The sequence below is a fragment of the Helicoverpa armigera genome, chromosome 12 (genome assembly GCF_030705265.1).
Source record: "Helicoverpa armigera isolate CAAS_96S chromosome 12, ASM3070526v1, whole genome shotgun sequence".
NCBI lineage: Eukaryota > Metazoa > Arthropoda > Insecta > Lepidoptera > Noctuidae > Helicoverpa > Helicoverpa armigera.
The window spans coordinates 10,089,048-10,108,249 of NC_087131.1; the positions used below are offsets into that span (position 1 = coordinate 10,089,048).

The 19,202-nt window shown below is 34.4% G+C and overlaps 1 protein-coding gene and 1 long non-coding RNA gene across 7 annotated transcripts in view; both read left to right on the forward strand.

The window, feature by feature from the left end:
- Positions 1–4,070: 4,070 nt before the first annotated feature.
- Positions 4,071–19,202, forward strand: part of LOC110384010 (tachykinin-like peptides receptor 99D) — a 125,278-nt gene continuing 110,146 nt past the window's right edge. For 4 of the 6 annotated variants that reach the window (XM_021345023.3, XM_049838831.2, XM_049838829.2 and 1 more), the window contains exon 1: positions 4,071–4,500. The gene's annotated coding sequence lies outside the window, so the exon portion shown is untranslated. The remainder of the gene's footprint in view (positions 4,501–19,202) is intronic. The other 2 variants (XM_021345025.3, XM_021345024.3) reach the window with 2 other exon arrangements.
- On the forward strand, positions 8,950–9,978 carry LOC135117621 (uncharacterized). Its single transcript, XR_010277004.1, has 2 exons — positions 8,950–9,092; positions 9,791–9,978. It is a non-coding gene; the product is annotated as an uncharacterized LOC135117621 (long non-coding RNA).

The following is a 19,202-nucleotide window of genomic DNA, read 5'->3' on the forward strand; positions in this document are numbered from 1 at the left end:
GGTAGGTATTTCTGAAACTGTCGGCTGTTATTGTTAAAAGGTGTTCGAAGTTCAAAATGTAAATAGCTTGTTTTTGTTTATTATCGTTGCTTTTTTAATTAACGGTCATTCCCAATATTCAATCTAATATCTAACCTTAATCTCTTTAATTTGAAATTAGCCCCATACAGGTATTTACTGTCAAATTCGTATCTCTGGTAAGCAAAATACTTAAGTAAAAGAATTTTGGGAACGGCTTTTACTCTTATTTCACAGCGTTAAGTTTCATTTGTCAGTCACTTGCTTAAGTATCTTCTTAACTTATGCATTAGGTATAAAAATGTATCATGCTGTTATTAAATTTTTAGAAAAAAAAATATTCTCTTTATTTCGGGGACTTACATACTCTTTTACCGCAGTTTACGTAAAAGAGATTTCCCTTAAATATATGTCGCGGTAATTTGATTTACGGCACCTTTATCATTTCACCGCAGTCGGTATTAAAAACCCTGTATGTGAATTGATATTCAAATTATCCTGAATACTTTTTAAGTAAGTATATAGATACCTGACCGCAATTTTTGGAAACCAAAAAAAACGGAAAGTCTGTAAGTAAATATGTGTGTCTTTCTTTGCATTGTAATAAAGATAAAAAAAGTGAATTACTTAAGCCTGCTTTTTGGGGTAAATGGAAAACCTCCGTATGATTAAGGACAGAAGGAAATAAATTATGTCAGTTGAAATTATAATAAAGGTCACTGTATTTACATCATACTAGGTAAGTCATAAAAGACCGACTGTATGATTTTGTCTATAATGAATAAAACTATTTACGCACATAATATACCACGATATTTGTATTTGTTGTGCCTTTTGGAATTGTTAATGAATATTAGTTAATCACTATTCTGGTTAATACAATATACCTATTTGCCAAACAGAAATATAAGGTTTAATTTAAATGTCAAATGGCATTCAATTTGCAAACTGGCTTCTGTTTATAATATTTGTAATGTTTTAACTAAACAAATAAAATATTCTAGCCGCTTGAATATTTTATTTATAGCATTCATCATCAATATATAGGATACATTTTATTGTTGGCCTTCAATTAGCTGCTATTTCTGCTTATGATTTTCAATTTTGATTTCAATTAAAACTTCTATTATGAACTCATTTTTTATGTAGTAAAAGAGATTCCATCATCCTCCGAGCCTTTTTTCCCAATCATGTTGGGGTCGGCTTCCAGTCTAACCGGATTCAGCTGAGTACCAGTGCTTTACAAGAAGCGACTGCCTATCTGACCTCCTCAACCCAGTTACCCGGGCAACCCGATACCCCTTAGTTAGACTGGTGCCAGACTTACTGGCTTCTGACTACCCGTAACGACTGCCAAGGATGTTCAATGACACCCTGGACCTACAGTTTAACGTGCCATCCGAAACACAGCCAATGGTGTCTAAGATATACTTAGAAAGTACATACAAACTTAGAAAAGTTGCATTGGTACTTGCCTGACGTGGGATCGAACCCGTGCCCTCATACTTGAGAGGTTGGTCCTTTTACCTTCCAAACATTGACTAGCCTTTTCCCATCATCTCGGGATCGGTTTTTTCGTGGAATTGAACATGTGTCTATTAATATTTATTATTTGATTACGTAAATCAATGACTCATAGAAGGATAAATAGTTTTAGTACCAGTTACAGTTCAACTCCACAGAGGTCATTTACCTATCATTCAAAATTCAAACAAATTTATGGAGTCCGAATAGATTGTCCATTTTTTTGAATACTGGTTTTTCGTTTATAACCAGCAGTTATGCATTTACTACCCCAGCGGAAAGAGTTACTGAATTCCTGGAACAAGAAAGGTTTTAGAAGGAGAAGGAGTAGGTTTTACAGACTCCCATCTGCTTCACAAAAAATGTCTTGAAGAGCATGTGATTATAAAAAAGGTAAATTGTCAATTTTAGACTCTAAGTCCTGGTTTCCTCAGAATGTTTTCCTTCACCTTTTACAACAGCCATTGATGCACACATAATTCGACTTTCAATTGTTATACTTAAAGGGAAATCAAAACTGTTGACATTTACTAATATGGTATTACACATAATGTTAACGTAATTAGGTATCTGTTTCGGGCTGTTGCACTCTAAAGTGTACAGTCACGTGCATAATAATATACCCAGCGTTGAGTGTTGACTCGCTCGATATCTTATCTTCGAGTGTACTCGCGTAGTATTAAATAGCGTGTTAAAAATTAATCAAATGTGTGTTATAGGTACTATAAAATATTAATTTTTATGTAAGGAGTGCCCAGTGTGATGTTTTTTTTTCACTTCTTATTGTGTATAGTTATAATATAATATAGAGTTGGTATAACGTATACATGTTTGTATATTAGTAGGTATTACCTACACAGTGTAATGTAGGTTTATTTTTCTTAGGTAGGTACACATTCCCTTTCCTGTAAGGTTCTCATGTTAGCATGTACCTAGACTTTTTTTATGAACCCTTAAGTTGTAACTAATTCAATCAACCAAAATTATAGACTACAATGTCAAAGTTCTTTAATTGACACAGGTAATCATTCATAGGTTCCCCCTAAGGAAGTACTACGAACTACGTACTACAATTTAGGTCCCATAACGTGCTAACCTAAATCAATTTTACTTCAGGATTTGTCGTTCGAAAACCGATGATTGATTGTCAAAACTGTTCGAAGATTAATCCCTGTCCTGAAGCAGTTTTCATCAAAGTTGGCCTGCATTGTGCTAGAATAAAGATGAATGAAACTGTCATTGGATTTTAGACAAGACAGTTCTTTATATTTGAGAAATTTTTCGATGCCTAGCTCTTGTTCGAACATTTTAGTGCAAAGAGAAATGTCTTAGAAAAAGTGGAATTTATCTTACCAAAGCAATGAGCCAAACTTATCATAAAATATCGGTCGATATTACTTAGATAATATAAAATGGCGTCCAGACCGATTTTGTGCCACGGCGGCTATTCTCAATGAGGAGATCAGCCAGCTTCTCAAAGCTTCAGCTTCTCAAAGAGGCTGTTTTCTTAAAGCCCACAAACCGATTTTGCCCCGACCTATCGAACGTAAAACCCTCGTGCATAGTAGTCGAGCTATGCAAGAAGTACATCAACAAGGTAGTAGGTAATATTATTTTGCTTATTCCTACATATATACAATGTTTTACGATTTTTCAGAACCAAACCACGTATGTTGTTCTTTAGGCACTGAAAAAATATTGTGTCAGTTTAAAAAAACACAAACATTTTCAACCAACACTATTTTTATATTATATTTACTTAGGTCAATATATTTTTACGAGCTTAATAAATATACTCTGATGTAAACAGTATTATGTAAACTATAGGTTTGCCGATTACCTAAAGCCCATACGTAATTCGTCCCTAAACACGGTCATTAAAACTTCTTACTGCGAAAACTGAACCAAACCTCCATTCATAAATAAATTCAACGATATCTCAAAGAAAAGAAAATAATCCAAGTCGGAAAATCTCCCCAAAGTACATACATTTACATTCGTTACTTGATACGCGAACACAGTTCATGAGAGAACCAATAAAATTAACATAAGTGAGTCGATATGGCTGAATCTGCGGTAAGAAACTTGCTCCCTTTGTATTGAAAAACATAGCCGTGCAACAGCTCGGCTTTATTAAGTTTTGTATCTACTTTTATTAATAAATATATGTAGCGAAGCGATAAGACCTGAAATGTTTGATATGCCTGTTTAATTCAATAGAAATTTTTACAGGGGCTTGATCTTTGTAAAATATGTCAAAGTTATATAAGAAAACTGTATGAAATTATCAAAGAAAAAAAATATTTTTATTCAAAAGAAGAATTTAATAGGTACCTAATAAGAATAAACTTCCCTACTAACTATGCACTAAACTACTAACGGTTAAACCCATATTATCTTGCGCATTACTCATTAAAAAAAGTCTGTATCAATTTCTTAAAATAAAACTATTAAGTACTATCTATCTGGCCACAAAGATTAAGCGTCGTGAAGGTTACATTTTGACGTTTGCGCGAATCCACGTTCGAAACTCAAATCGCGATGGGAGAGCGTCGGGTCAGCAGTGTCACTCTGACTTAGCACCCATGTACACGAGTCGAGCGGTGCCGGCTCCTACACTATTATCGTAACTAATAAAAAAAAAAACTTTATAAAAAAAAAGGTTTATTAACAACCAGTGCAAAAATATGCCGTGAAATTATTTTTTCAGTAAAACATGTGAATGCAGACAATGTGAAAACTTTGTGACGAAAAGTTTTTTGAAATTAGTTTTAAAGTGTTTTTAAATTAGTATTTCTTGTAGTTTAAAATATTTTATCAGTACTGTTAACTGTCAAAATTGGCAAAATGGATAATTAGCTATTTGTTTTTACTAATTTGTAGGGTTTAAGCTTATTAATAAAAAGTTAAGTGAGAGTGAAGTTAAAGCTTGCAACAATATCACCAACTGCGACTTTGGTAAGTTATTTTTTGTTTTAGTTTTTAAGTCATAATTTATGAATTAAAATGGCCGTGAAAATATATTTTTTTTTAATTCTCATAAATGTTTCAATATTTTCCTATTTTTTTTCAGATTAAATTATAGTAAAAAAAAACTGTTAATTTTATGGAGCAAATATTAATATTTTGTTCAGTTTAAAGCTGAAATAATAATACTGAGTCTAACTATAAATACGCACGTAGTTTGACTCTTCATAACTTTGGTCAACATTTATCTGGCTAGCCAAATAAATTAACATTATCAATTAATTTTATCGTTCATTCTGCTAATGGTGAAAGAGAACATACACACAAATATTATATTACACAAATATTGACATCCATTGCGGTAATTGTTCAATAACATTACACCTTTTGTTAGAAGTGTTTATTTAAATGATCAATAAATACAGATTTCGATTTAGGCTTAAAATGTTATTTTACATGATATATCTAAAATTGATAATAATCCATGCAAACAATCAGATTTATCATTTGTACAGAGGCGAACAAAACGGAATTGCATAAACCGGCTTACGAAACAGGATTACGGAAAATTTCGCTTCCGTAGGATACAGACCTCATATTTGAAGTTGTTAATTTCTGACTTTAATTTCAAAACCTGATGTAGCAAAAGTCAAAAAAGGAAAAGCCTAAACAAAGATTTGACCAATTTTTAAACAGGAACTAGATTATTAAAAAAAAGCATTTTTAAAAGAGTGTCTATGAAGTTTCTGGCCGGTTTTGAGACGCACTTCTTGGAATCGTAACCAGATTGACGTCGAAAGAGGTTTTATACGCCTAATTAAAAAAAAAATGTTTAAGTTTGCATTTGATCAGCCAGCACTTATTGCAGTGTACAACATACCTACAATAATTTTATGACTTCCGATTTTATCTAGTTTTCCTTCTTGAATTAAACTTCAGAACTTCGAAAAAAAGTTCTACATGTTTTTTTTTCCTACAAAAAGGTGTGGTGTGAAAGTGTGAACAAAAGAAGTGTGATACTGAAGATTATGTGAGGGAAATACAGAGTCTGGGTCGAGATGAAAATACTGCGCTTGCATGATTATGAGTGCCAGTCTTTGAGGCATTTAGACCGTGAATGCTTTCGGCTTCGTTTTTCTTTCCTTGTCTGTTTTATAGCAGATCCGTGCTTTCTTGTTAGAGTATCTTGCGACTTTTGGTAGCAAATGGTGACGTCATATTTTAGATTTGACAGGAGTACCTATACTCTGTATTCTTTTATAGGCACCTTTTTAACCTTGGAAAGCTTCCATGCTAAAATAACTATGAAAATTTAAAAGACGTATTAAGCGGTTCATATGACATTAACTGCTGAAAGTAACGGGAGACTCTGCCTTTTCTAAAACCAGTGAGTTAAGCGATCAAATAACTAGTTCTATCGGATAGCCAATCAACTTAGCATCAAATATAATGACTAAATCTATCCCGTTGTTAGTACAGTCGTATTATGTTTTCATTTAAAATAGAATGGAATAGACTCGTGTCGTCTATTTCCTTTGCTAAATTGGATATTCGGAATACAAACTCAGTTCGTCATAGCGTAAAGTCACAGCCTTTTTGATACCAATTTTTCATACTGATAACATTGTAGGCGTGTGAACCTGGTATCGGTATTCGGTTAACATCCAGTTGGAATACCTAACACATTTTGGCTTCGGAAATATTGCTAAAAGATGAGAGGAAATATTCCTTATAGTTCAAAGGTTTACAAAGATTTAATAGAATTTCAGAGTACGTAAGAATTATTTTGAGAGTTCAAAGTGTTCTTTTGTTTTTATTTCAAACTAGCTTTTGCCCGCGACTTCGCTCCCGTCAACGGACTTCTCTACTTTACCCTATTTTTTTTCATAAGATCCTTCTCCTGACAATAACAAACACAACAAAAAAAGAATTAGCCAAATTGGTCCAGGCGTTGTTGAGTAATGCGCTTACCAACACATTTTGCGATTCATTTTTATATTAGAGATTATTTTGCTATTCCCAAAAGCTTGCATCAAACGAAGATATTAAATGTATTCTACATCACGGATCGCAGCTTCACACATCGCCTCACTAACCACTGAAGGGAATTCATATAAAATCCAGCAAAGGCTGGTGACATGCCTCCGCAAAGATTGTCACAGCCTCACAGCATACTGATTTTTACGTCAAACGTCGGCAATATCGTAACTTATGAGTTCAGTTGACAGTTGAGTTATGAGCGACAACCCCTTTGAGGCTTGCCGACCGTGAACGCTTCCGTCTAGCTATTTTCCACCATTTGTCATGTGTAACTGATGTTTGCTTACCAACTATTTCTTATTAAGCTATTATGAAAGAATCCTACTCATATTACATTTGAAAAAAGGCAATCTATAGATGTTCGCACGTCTTTCACGGAAAAACTACTGTGTGGATTATGGTGATGATTTTGTAAGTAATACCTATAGCTTATTTGTATATCAGAATAACATATTTGTTATCTGCTGCCTTCTATCCATGTGCTGTAGGAAGTTCCATTTGGACGCGATTGAAACCGTATGTGAAAGCTAGTATTCTGATATGCGACCCCATTGGCCCACAATACAGTTTTATAATGGAATAGAAACGAGAAGTAAAGGTTATGTGGCAAATAGACGATAGCCATAGATTCGTTTATATTGTTGTGTGGGTGTCTGGGAAACTATTAGACTTAATAGTTTCTGGCTAGAATTATACCTAATTATACAGCTGTGTTTATTCAATGAATTGGCGTAAAATATTTTTGTTCAAGATATATGTCTCCTCGTTACAGCCTAAAACGTCTACTGCTGGACAAAGGCCACCCCCAAGCTGGGCGATTGCTCGCAGTGCTGGGCAAGCGTGTTGGCTAGTAAAATGTCTACGAATGAGTAATAAACGCAGCATAGCATCATCTTGCCCGTATCCCAATTTTATTTGGGGTCGGCGCAGCATATTTTTTCCTTCCTTACTCCTCTTTCTATTATCAAAGCATCATAGGCGTGATTAATATTCAGAATACGCTTTTTGAATTTGAAAAAATACACTAGGTAGATACTTATGCATATGTAGGAGATTCCCCAAAAACATTGTTTTAGCAGCATTTTCATTATGCATACGGATAAGTACGTACGGCTATTATTGCCAGAGTGGTTTCCGATTGTTATAGGTAGGTACAGTCTTTAGGTTAATAATAAAATAAGGTTTTTCGACCACAGTAACACTTGTAATCAAGGATCCTTAGGATACAGGACTCGAGAAAATTCTCAAGTGAAATAATGGAAAATAAACATATACTGTACTTAGTCAAGGCTTGGAAGAAAATTGACCAAACTAAAAATGAAAACTAACATTCTTAACCAGTTTACTTTAGGTATGTTTAACATAATTTTGTATTTGCTCTAAAAATGCCAACAGAGACACGGGGGAATAACTAGTATTTTTATTTGGTTTTGTTCAACCGGTTATAATATTCGGACATTCATCATCCTCCGAGCCTTTTTCCCAAACTATGTTGGGGTCGGCTTCCAGTCTAACCGGATTCGGCTGAGTACCAGTGCTTTACAAGAAGCGACTGCCTATCTGACCTTCTCAACCCGGTTACCCGGGCAACCCGATACCCCTTGGTTAGACTGGTGTCAGACTTACTGGCTTCTGACTACCCGTAACGACTGCCAAGGATGTTCAATGACAGCCGGGACCTACAGTTTAACGTGCCATCCGAAACACAGTCATTGGTGTCTAAGATATACTTAGAAAGTACATACAAACTTAGAAAAGTTGCATTGGTACTTGCCTGACCTGGAATCGAACCCGCGCCCTCATACTCGAGAGGTTGGTTCTTTGCCCACTAGGCCACCACGACTTATATTCGGACATTACGTTATGTTATTAAAGCCTGTGAACCTGACTTGTGTGAGTTATGGAAGTATGTACATGAACCTTGTCTTCGTATGCGTAAGCGTAAGCTCGGGAGCGCTCAGTAGTGGCCGCACATTTACATACACAAGTACGGACAAGTAACATTTTTGGACACTTTATTTTTTTTTATATAAAATCTATTTTATACAAATACATATAAAATTATCGTGAAGGAATTATTTTTCGTTTGAATTGGAAACCTCGTCCTTTCTCAGTTTGGATAAAAATGTGGAGGTGCTTGCTACTAGATATTAGCAAGCACCTCCACATTTTTGTAGTAAGTAGGTACTAATGATACAACTATGGGTAAATAATAAATAAAAAGATCACGGTACTATAAAATATGATTTTTGAAAAATACAATAAATATATGTAAAAAACATTTAATTGCCTTATCAGCAATTTAACGGGCAACTCAATAAATTAATTGGCTTTTGTTTCTAATTAGTAATGCGTAATACTCTTTCATATATATTCAGTAATTTCAGCGAGTAACTTCATATTAATAAAAGTTAGCAACATGAAGTTATTAATTTTCCTATTTTTGGTAGCTTATGCTACAGCCAGTTTAGATGACGAAGCCATCGACTCCGGTTCTCCTGTTCATCCGTATATTCAAGCGGTTCAACGAAACTCGGATCTTTGTAAGTTTACTACTTTTTTTTGCGGTTTAGTTCTAACAGCCCTGTGAGTATAATGGTCGCCTGTAACTGCTAAAGAATCTATCAGACGGAGCGGTCACGTGGTCAAGCGTTCAAGCGGTCAGTTTTGCGTTCTTTCTGTCATATTAAGTTACATAGATATACTCAGGAGGCATTCTGACCGCGTCGGTCAAGTAGAAGTAGTAGTAGTAGAGTTGAAACGCAGAACGCTCGACCGCGTGACCGCTCTCTGTCTGATAGACGCCTTAGTACGCCTTGCCGAGTCCTGTTCCTAGGTCGGGTCAAAATCGCAAGATTTCACTGGTAACCTATAAAGTGTCAGTTATCCGATAGTTAATGCTATCTGCCAGATAAAGGCTGTTTATGATTTCTGCCATATATTGCTATTCAAGACCTGTGAAACCGAAAGTTATAGCTTATCTCTCAGATAAGTTCCTGACAGGTCATCAGAGCCTCCTGCGGGATTGTTAGAAAGAACCGCAGCCCTGGTACATTAAAGGCCTGCGAAGGAACACGACGGTTTTTAGTCAGTAAGAGTCTGACACTCCCTTGCCTCTGCTAGCCCACAGCGGGAGGGGTCATTTGATTTTTGACGTTGTTAAAAAAGGGCCTTTATCAGTATCGGTGAAATTGGCAAGTAACATAACATTTCTTTAATTTAGATCGATATTAAATTGCAGTGCGTCAGGGGGATGAGTGCACGGCGGACCGCGCTTGCCGATGTCCATACGGAGAGATCGGCTTTTGTTCTGAATACCGGTGTTACTGTCTGAAAGATAACTTGCCCAGAATGTAGTACTGATGCTGTGAAGAAATATTCTTTATCGAACTACAGGTTGCAGAAATAAAATGCTAGTATATTTTGGAAGTTTGATTTCTAACTTTTATATTATTAAAATAAAATAAAAACATCCTTTTTTTCATACTTTATAACTGTTAAATTATCATCATTATATCGGACTTTCACTGAACATGAACCTCCCATTCATTTGAGAGAATTTCTTCTAAATGTTAATTAAAACCATTTTCCGTGTAATACGGAATAAATACCATACTTCTTGGAACATGTATGTATATCTGAAAATATGCTGATGTAGGTATGTATAAAATGTATATCTTCATTTAATTACGTGTCAGTCAATGTGGTATAGGGTTGTTCTTCCGTGTACCGACATCTGGTGCGACCCCATTCAAACACGCTCTGATGAGAACGGAATAATAAATATGTGCAAATAAACTATATAATGAAATGATATATAGAATAGTGACACGAATATTGACGAGGTTATTTTCGGTTGTGGTATTGTTTATTATTAAATATTTTCCATTCATCTGATAAGAAATCTTTTCTCTGATGTTCGACAAAGAACACACATAGGTACGCTACATAGTCCTGCTAAAGCAAAAGTAAGGATGTATACAATACTTGCATAGATGTATGTACAGTCAGCTCCATAAGTAGCTGTACAAATCGAAATTTCCAAAACTGCTATACACCGTGTCGTTGATAACTTATCAGAGTATTCAACAATTTCTTTAATGTTTAGAATGTGAGGTAAATTTTATGGTTCGTACTGTCGAGAAATTATGACTTTTTAAGTTGTTAGGCACTTTTGAAAATGTTGATTTGTTCATCAACTTTTGACGTTGACTGTACATATGTTACTCTGTCCCGTAAAAACGATTCATTGAATATTGATGAAACTCAGCAGCTCACCACTTTTTATCCGACTGTAGGCAGTATACCACAGGAAGTGGGTAAAACCTATCAAGCAGTGAAAGCTTGATAGTACATAAACCTAAAGTTATTTTTGTACGTATATGCCCAGAATAATTCCCGCAGGATGTGCGCAAAACCACGGGAACCAGATAGCAATAGTACATAATGCAATATATGCCCCACATTGACAATAACAACCGCTGGAAAATACCAAATACGTTATACTGTGGTGTCGCTAATAATTATAACAACTATATAACTCATTATACCATTCCACAATATTGTACATTTAACACGCAGCGGAACAATAAAATATGACCACATTTAACTGCAAATGCAACCAATGAATTGATAAATGCATCCGTACCACGGAGTAAGGAAAGATGATCGGAGATACTATAATGCAGTTAGATTAGGCGCCTTCTTCTCAATACTCAATACTTCTTCTAGGTCAATTACATGCGGTGGGCATGACCGCATGTGTTCTTTGAGACATCTGTCATCGATTTTTGGTATTTCAAAAAATGGTCGGGTCCAAAGAGATAAGAGCGAAGACAGACGTTCCTCGTCCCCCGCAACCCCAATTGGGCACATTTTGGCGCGCTACATTCTGAGAGGAGATTCAGGATTCAGGAGATTATCTGGTATGGCACCTCTGCCAATTATTTTGTTCTCCATGATCCGTACTATTCATATAGGATAACAGAGTATATACCCGTGGTATATACCATGTACAATGTACTCGTTGTTTGTAGCACAAACAAGAATGGTCTTTGTACAATATTTGCTGAATGGGAAGACGCTGGCGTTGCCTTGACTTGCTATCTACAATCCAGTATGGTGATTTATACCTAGAACTGTTTATACTTACCAACTTATAAACCAATAGCTTGTTTCCCACAGTTCCATGCGCGTCATGAGGCAACCACTGTCCTAGGAAACTACGTCTTTTCTCAGGCTCTAGCTGGAGTATCTTCACACCAAATTTCATTGACACTGGTTCAGTAGTTTTGGCATGCAGCCATGGCATACGAACAGTTAGGCACGGTCACCCCTTTTACTCGTATTATTCCGTTCCGATTACTCTTTATACTATTTTTAATGATAATCCGATAAAACGATAAATGATAATAATGAAACATTATTTAACAGTGCTATTGAAAAAATTTCTCAGACTAAGAACATGCATTTATGAATAGTAATCTAATCTTAACAATATATATTATATTGTAAGATGCTATTTATGTCTTTATCTGCATTTATTTTTGCATTCAAGTAGCAATTCTAAGTACGGCCGATAAAATGGATATATTGATGACCAGATAAGCGCAGCTGGTAATAAAATATTTATTTTTTACTATTTAAATAGTTGGAGTTTAATCCTTGAATAACTTCTTTTTATCGAAATACCTATCTATTTTTATTAATGCCTGGGTAGCTGTAAATTTGCTTTTGTATTATTACTGACGGTCGGCTGCAGTTTTACTTCCATGTAGCGTAAGTATGAAAGTAAGTACATGTACAAGTAAGTACATGTTTAATTTCGTCCATTCATTATAATAAATTGTGACAAAACAATAAAAGCTGATAACAGATTGTTTACAAAATAACTTGCAATTATATAAAATAACGCAGTTAGGTACATATTGCACAGTTACAGCTGATAAAAGATAATATAATTGATTGCATGAATTGAAAACTCAATTTTATTACTTTTATATTAAATTTCAGTGTACTTACTTAAAGTGTGTATTCACCAGTGCTAGTGCTAGTGCTAGTTAAAAGAGATATACTGCATAACTGCAGTATACAAATACCTTGGTCAAATTCGTGTCGGGCTGATGCATCGAGAATAACTTAATTCACACGTGCGTATGGACCATAGCATTCTTTTAATAAACGTGCTGTTATTGGTTGGTGTTTTATTATGAAAAAAAAATATCTGCTATATTATATGACACGTGTTCTTGAGAAGATCATCTTATTAGCTTTCTTACCTGAGGCACCAAAACTAATCAGTAATCATAATTTACATATTATGTACGTACGTGTTTTCATTCGCGTAGCTTCAAGCTATTTTCTCGAACACCAAATATAATGTGAGATCTTTATTGCTACCTTCCGCCAGCGGTTTCACCCGCACCCTTCGGAATATAGTTTACGTACCCGGATGTAAGGTAGCCTATAGTCCTTCTCGGTAAGTCAGCTGCCTGGTACATAAAAGGCCTACGACGGAACACGACGGCTTTTAGTCAGTAAAAGTCTGACACTCCCTCACCGCACCAGGAAGGCTCCTTAAAAAAAAAGCTATCTAACACTGAAATATTTTTCATATCGGACCAGTTATTCTTGATATAAGTGCGTGTAAACAAACAAACTCTTCAGCTTTCTTATATTAGTATAGATACTTAGCGAAGCGTTAAAGATTGTGTTATTAACACATGTCGGATATACCTAAACGAAATATTCCTTGGATCAAGGTTGTAATGCTTAATTAGTTCAGCCTCTTATTGGTAGGTACGTATTATATTTTATTGCTCAAGGGGCAGTGTCGAGTCTATCTTATAATATACGTCTGTCTTGAAAAGTTGCTTACAATAGAAGTCGAAAAAAATTGAACACAGTTTTTGACAGAATCTTTCATAATTTTTAAGTATTGTGGTCTGTTATGTCGATTTATTTGCAAATAATAAAAAACGAGATTAGCTAATACACCTACAAAGAACGAAAAATACTTCGTCTATCTGGATGTGCCACACTGTGCCACTACCTACATAAATGTTTACACGAATACTGAAATCACTATCCAAACGTCATTGTATTTCTGTCACACTCACATATATTTCTACGACAGTAATACTTTTATGTAAAGCTTAAAGTTAAGTAACGTTTGAGTACAAGGGTAGGCCTTTTCCCGATTTGCTATATCGTATGTATTCAAACGCACATAATTAAGTATTGCTGTCACATAAATCTCTTCCAGGCACGGTCGGGTAAAATATTTATGCTAATACCTACCTTCTGTGTCCTGACTTTTTATTTAAATGGCAACATTTTCGAAATGTCATTCCAAGAACGTGAAAGAATGTGACGGAAAAGTTCCAATGTCGTTTAAAAAAAATCATTTAAAATATGGCAAGTTCTGGAAAATATTTTTTACCAGGTTTATGTGTATTTCCCTAACATGACACTTTGTGAATTAATAAGGTATATAATTAGCTAACTCGGTTTTTATTTACATTTTCGAAAAAGCTTATGAAGAAATCAAACTCAGATTTTCAAAGTTTTAAAGTTCAAAGTCTGGTTTTAAAATGTCAAAATCATGACGTAGGTAATTTTATTTAAAGAACTTTAAGTGCGGTTATCCTTAAGTTCAGAACTATTTATATTATTCAAATTCAGATTATCTCGGCGCCTGAATATTCAGATTTTCAACTGAACCCTAATTTACTTGAGAAATTAAGTAACCTACTTATCCACTTGAATCTTATACTTAACAGGTACTAATTAAGGTACTTTTTAAAGTGGAAAATCTCTTCTGACCAAAACATTTTGTTCTATTTTCGGATCTTGGTCCATTCTTCGTAATTATTTTTAAGAACAGAGTGAGAGTAGTAGTAATTAAGACCGTTAAAAATACCGTAATTTTAATTGCATTCACAATACTTATTTCATTTCATACACGTTAATTTAAATTATTTTAAAGTTAAATACAATGTTATCTAGCAATTTAACACACAAAATAAAATAACATGATAAACTCACTCAGTCAAATGATATTTTCAATTTACCTTTGTAGTATCGTAACTTATTCAGTGATCTACATAAAATAAATTTCAAATACCGAATACCAATATCAGTAAAATATATGTAAAATCAAAATCCAATTTCCCAACACGGTGTGTCGATATTGTGAATTAATTCGTAATACCACGAGAATGGGGGTTCTCGTAACAGAACATATTTGACTCTATATTGAGCGGAGAAAAGTAACACTGTTATAAATTGTTCTATTGAATAATGGACAAAGTTTCAACTGATATTTGGGGCGGGTTTTATGGTCCCATTATGAGGGCAAGTATTGTTGAGAACAACCATTTTTTGGCATTATGTCTGGACCCTAAGATGACATAATATCGTTTTAATAAAAAGCTTAACATAACTTGAATAATGGCGGACATTGGCTTTTTAGGAAATGGTTTCTTTTCCGTCCCTTCTTCATATACAAGAGAATTATTTTACTAATGAGTTTCCTAACTAGGTTACATAAAGTAGAACAATTCCTAAATAATTAAGCTCCTACACGTTTGTAGTTTCGCAGGAAAGTTGTGAAGTAGATAAGTTTGGATAGGCAAAATGTTTTTCGTTTGTCGACTCGAAGAGATCAGCTGTACGAATAAGTCCGCATTTCTATCTCATTGGCCTTATTTTTCTTACATATTTTCGTACCGCAAACAGAAGAACGATTTCTCCATAAAATTACATTGTAGACTGAGGAATATAAACATTGTAAGACGTTTAAAATACTCGCAAGAAAACTTTTCAAGGGTAAAGTAATAACATAGCACCACTCATGTTTTCCCCGAAGAATTCATCCGACATATAAGTACTCTTAGTGCGCCAGTTATGTCTAAACTCCGAGAAATCTAGACTTTAAGTACTTTGGAGTTCCAACTTAGGACCACTAAGTCGATGGCGCTAAGCTTGAGAAACTGATCGACTGATTTATCTCTGCTTTTCTTAACAATGTAAATACGGACTTACTATAATATTCATATATACGAAGGTATTTTTGATTGTTAATAACGTATGCACGACTATGATTAATTAGCATCCCAAAAGCACATAAAAAACAATGTTTTCACGGACTTTTGTTCACAAATATTTACTACCTACTGTTTATTTACTTACTTGACGAACTTCAATAAACTTTCAGTTTTCAGTGCCATATGCAATAATTATTCAAACAAGGGTATAACCATCTGTCTGCAGAGAACTGGCAATGTATTCGCTTTTAATTAACTTGATTAACGTAAATGATGGGGGACCCTTGTCACGCCATACTCGTACAACTTCTATGGCGTAGTTTCGGGTGTGCTATAGTAAAACTTATGGGTTACATTCGTCTTGTAACATGCATATTGTTCTGTGAGCTTAATATACGCAACATTATATCATCTGTATTAAGTACCTATAGAAAAAATATAAGTATAATACATATGTATAAACAAAATGAAGGTGAAGAAAACATCTCAAGGAAACGTGAACTAAAGAGGTGAAGTCTGAAATCACCAACTCGCTTTGAGCAAGCGTGGTGATCCTTCCCGGTATGAGAAGATGCCTGTGCCTAGCAGTGGGACGATAGAGAGGCTGATGATGACGAACAAAATGATTGCACCCCTAATCTCTGTTCACCCCTAAATATCTATATTATTATTTAATTCAATTTGTTTCAATACTTTCATAATAAAAGCTGATAGCAAAAAAATCTTATCGTTTTTTCACACACGAGAATAATGTAATAAAAGTCAGTTCTTATGAACGCCAAAAAAAATCTTTTTTTCCTCAAGACGAAGGGGATGACTTTCCTTATCTCTTTGGAAGTTCACTTATATTTTGCACTCTCATATTGTTCCCCAACTTATATTTATTTACAAAGAAAAGATTGCTCTCACATATGTGGATCTTATTTATTGCTATATTAATCATAGTTTGAAGTTTCTTTCAATAGTAGTCTGATAAAAGTTTCTGAAGATGATAACTCGGCTAACTCAGTCTTACTACTTAGCTAGAAATAGAAAACAAACTTACATGGATGTGACATATGAGACTAAAAATAAATCACAATTATATGTTTAAGGTCAATAATTGCTTAAGCTTTATCTTTTTTAAACAATGACTTTGGTAAATAGGTTTCAAAATAAATATTTAAAATCTTTGCCGACTGTTTTCTATCATTAGTTACAGCAATGCGTATTAATTCGAAGTTGTTTAGAGAGAGTGAAGGGCGATAGACGAAACACAACCAACTTAATTGATTATCTCAGCATAAAAGTATTTTCAAAACTCCTCACCTCGTAGGAGAATCCCGATTTATTTGTATCGATTCGTCATTGCAATCAAAAGTTACAAAATGTACAATCAGATCGTAGATATTGAATATTAATGCAATAAAGAAAAACGATTTCTGTATTATTTCGCCGAACATTGTTTACTTAAATATCATTGTTGTAGACAGTACAACGACGGATATCGAACAGCTTGCCACTTGGAGAACAATGTGTTCAATAAAACTGTTTTATTTTCAATTTCACACGTTGTGAAACTTTCCTACTATATTCAATATGATCAAAAAGTCATTTAAATAAAACTACTTTTACGGATTTTATCGCGGTTACATCAAAAAAAAAAAATCAATATGATCAAAAAGGTTCGCATCTTGCTAGATATGGTTTCCTGGCACTTCTATCAAACTGTCATCCTGACCATGTTTAAATGAAAAAAGTATAATAAGTGCTGTTAACCACAAAATCAAAGAGATGATCTTCTATTTTGTATCTATGTATGTCTCGTTAACTATGTTTCTCTTTTAACACTATCTAGGTAAGTGGTTTTCTATAAAAATCTTCAAAACACCGCCATTAATAAAATCGACATACACTTTACGTTACACCTTAAAACTACGGTTCAGTATGACGTTCAAAATTATGATATCAAAATATAAAAAAATGATTTACAACGCACTTGTTTGAAATATTATTACGGAACTCACCGCAGCGCCGCGTATTTTAAACAACCATATAAAAATAGATCTTGATATAAACGTAAAGCGAGCAAATGGCTTAGGCATTTATTACTTTTAGATAAATAGACCGCAGTTCTGTGCTAAGAGTTATAAAAAAAATGTGGAATGCTGGCGTATTTGCTAGTTGTGGGATCATTCGAAAGAGGTTACCGCGGCCCTAGTTACACAAAGGGCTGCAGTAGGAACCAAGATGGGTTTTAGTCAGTAAAAGTCTGAAACACCTGGTATCATCTCTCTATAAGGAAGGCGTGTTCGCCAAAACTATTTTATTTGTGTACAGGCACTCTACTAATCCCATGGCACCGCCTAATTGCGGTACGATAAAAAGCGTACTTAAGAACCCCAGATTATTTGCATCCTTGATCAGTAATTAGTAAAAACGACAGTTTATTTTTGGCTGTCGCGAAGAAGGAGATCTTCAAATCGTTTGTTTTCTCTTTTTTCCGGCCTAAAATCGGTTGTGGCTATTTTGATTTGATTTAAATAAAGAATCGTTAGTGACATGCTGACGATTAGTGATGTCCTACACCTGTCACAGATTATTTAACACACATCTAATTGACAATGTTTACACAGTAAATTGAGGCGTAAATTCGAATTACATGAATTTTACATTACATTTTAGTTTAAAATATATCAACAGTGGCAGCAAATGACTCGTGTTATAAGAATAGTGTTTGCACCCACATGATTTATTTGACAGACGTTAGACTAAACCGTTTTTTGTGCAAATGACGTGATATTTTAATCAATGTCAAAATTCCGTGCAGTTTGTACATAACTAGATATTATGTAGACAAAGATGTACCTAATGGTCAGCATCGTGTACCTGATATTAACATTAAAATATTAAATAATAGCTTCCGCTCGCGGCTTCGCCCGCGTAGTATGTTGATAAAAAGTAGCATATGTGTTAATCCAGGGTATCACCTGTCTACATACCAAATTTCAACCATATCCGTCTTTGCGTGAAAGAATAACAAACATACGTATGTACATCCATACGTTCTCACAAACTTTCTCATTTATAATATTAGTAGGATAGTAGGATTAAAATGGCATAATATCAAGTGTGACATGCAAAGTGGCATGTGACATGAAGTGTGACATTAAACTGAATTTTTGTAGGAGCTGTGCGGAAAAAAATATTAATTTACACATACATAAAGTACTTATCAGATGGTACTTAGAGCAAAAATTTTATAGATACCTACCTAAGCATAAAACAAATAATTATTTTTAGAACCACCTATTAATCATAAAATTTAATCGTGATTTTCCTGAAAGTTTGGTTAAAAGGAAACAAGGGAAATTATGACGTTTAACTAATCGTTTCTTATATCTATAAATAAGAATCTTTAAATAGTCAAGAGGATGAGTTATTTTTGATGAGTTATTGCTTAATAGGTTTTTTTTCCCTAAAGCCAGAGTTCACCAGCGTGCGGCATAGTGATGGATGCAAATGTTTCTTCTGGTCTACTCGCTGTAGCAAACAGGGAAATTGCAAATTTTGAGCACGAAAACGTGCTAGCAGTGGACTAAAGCCAAATCGTACACATTATTTGTT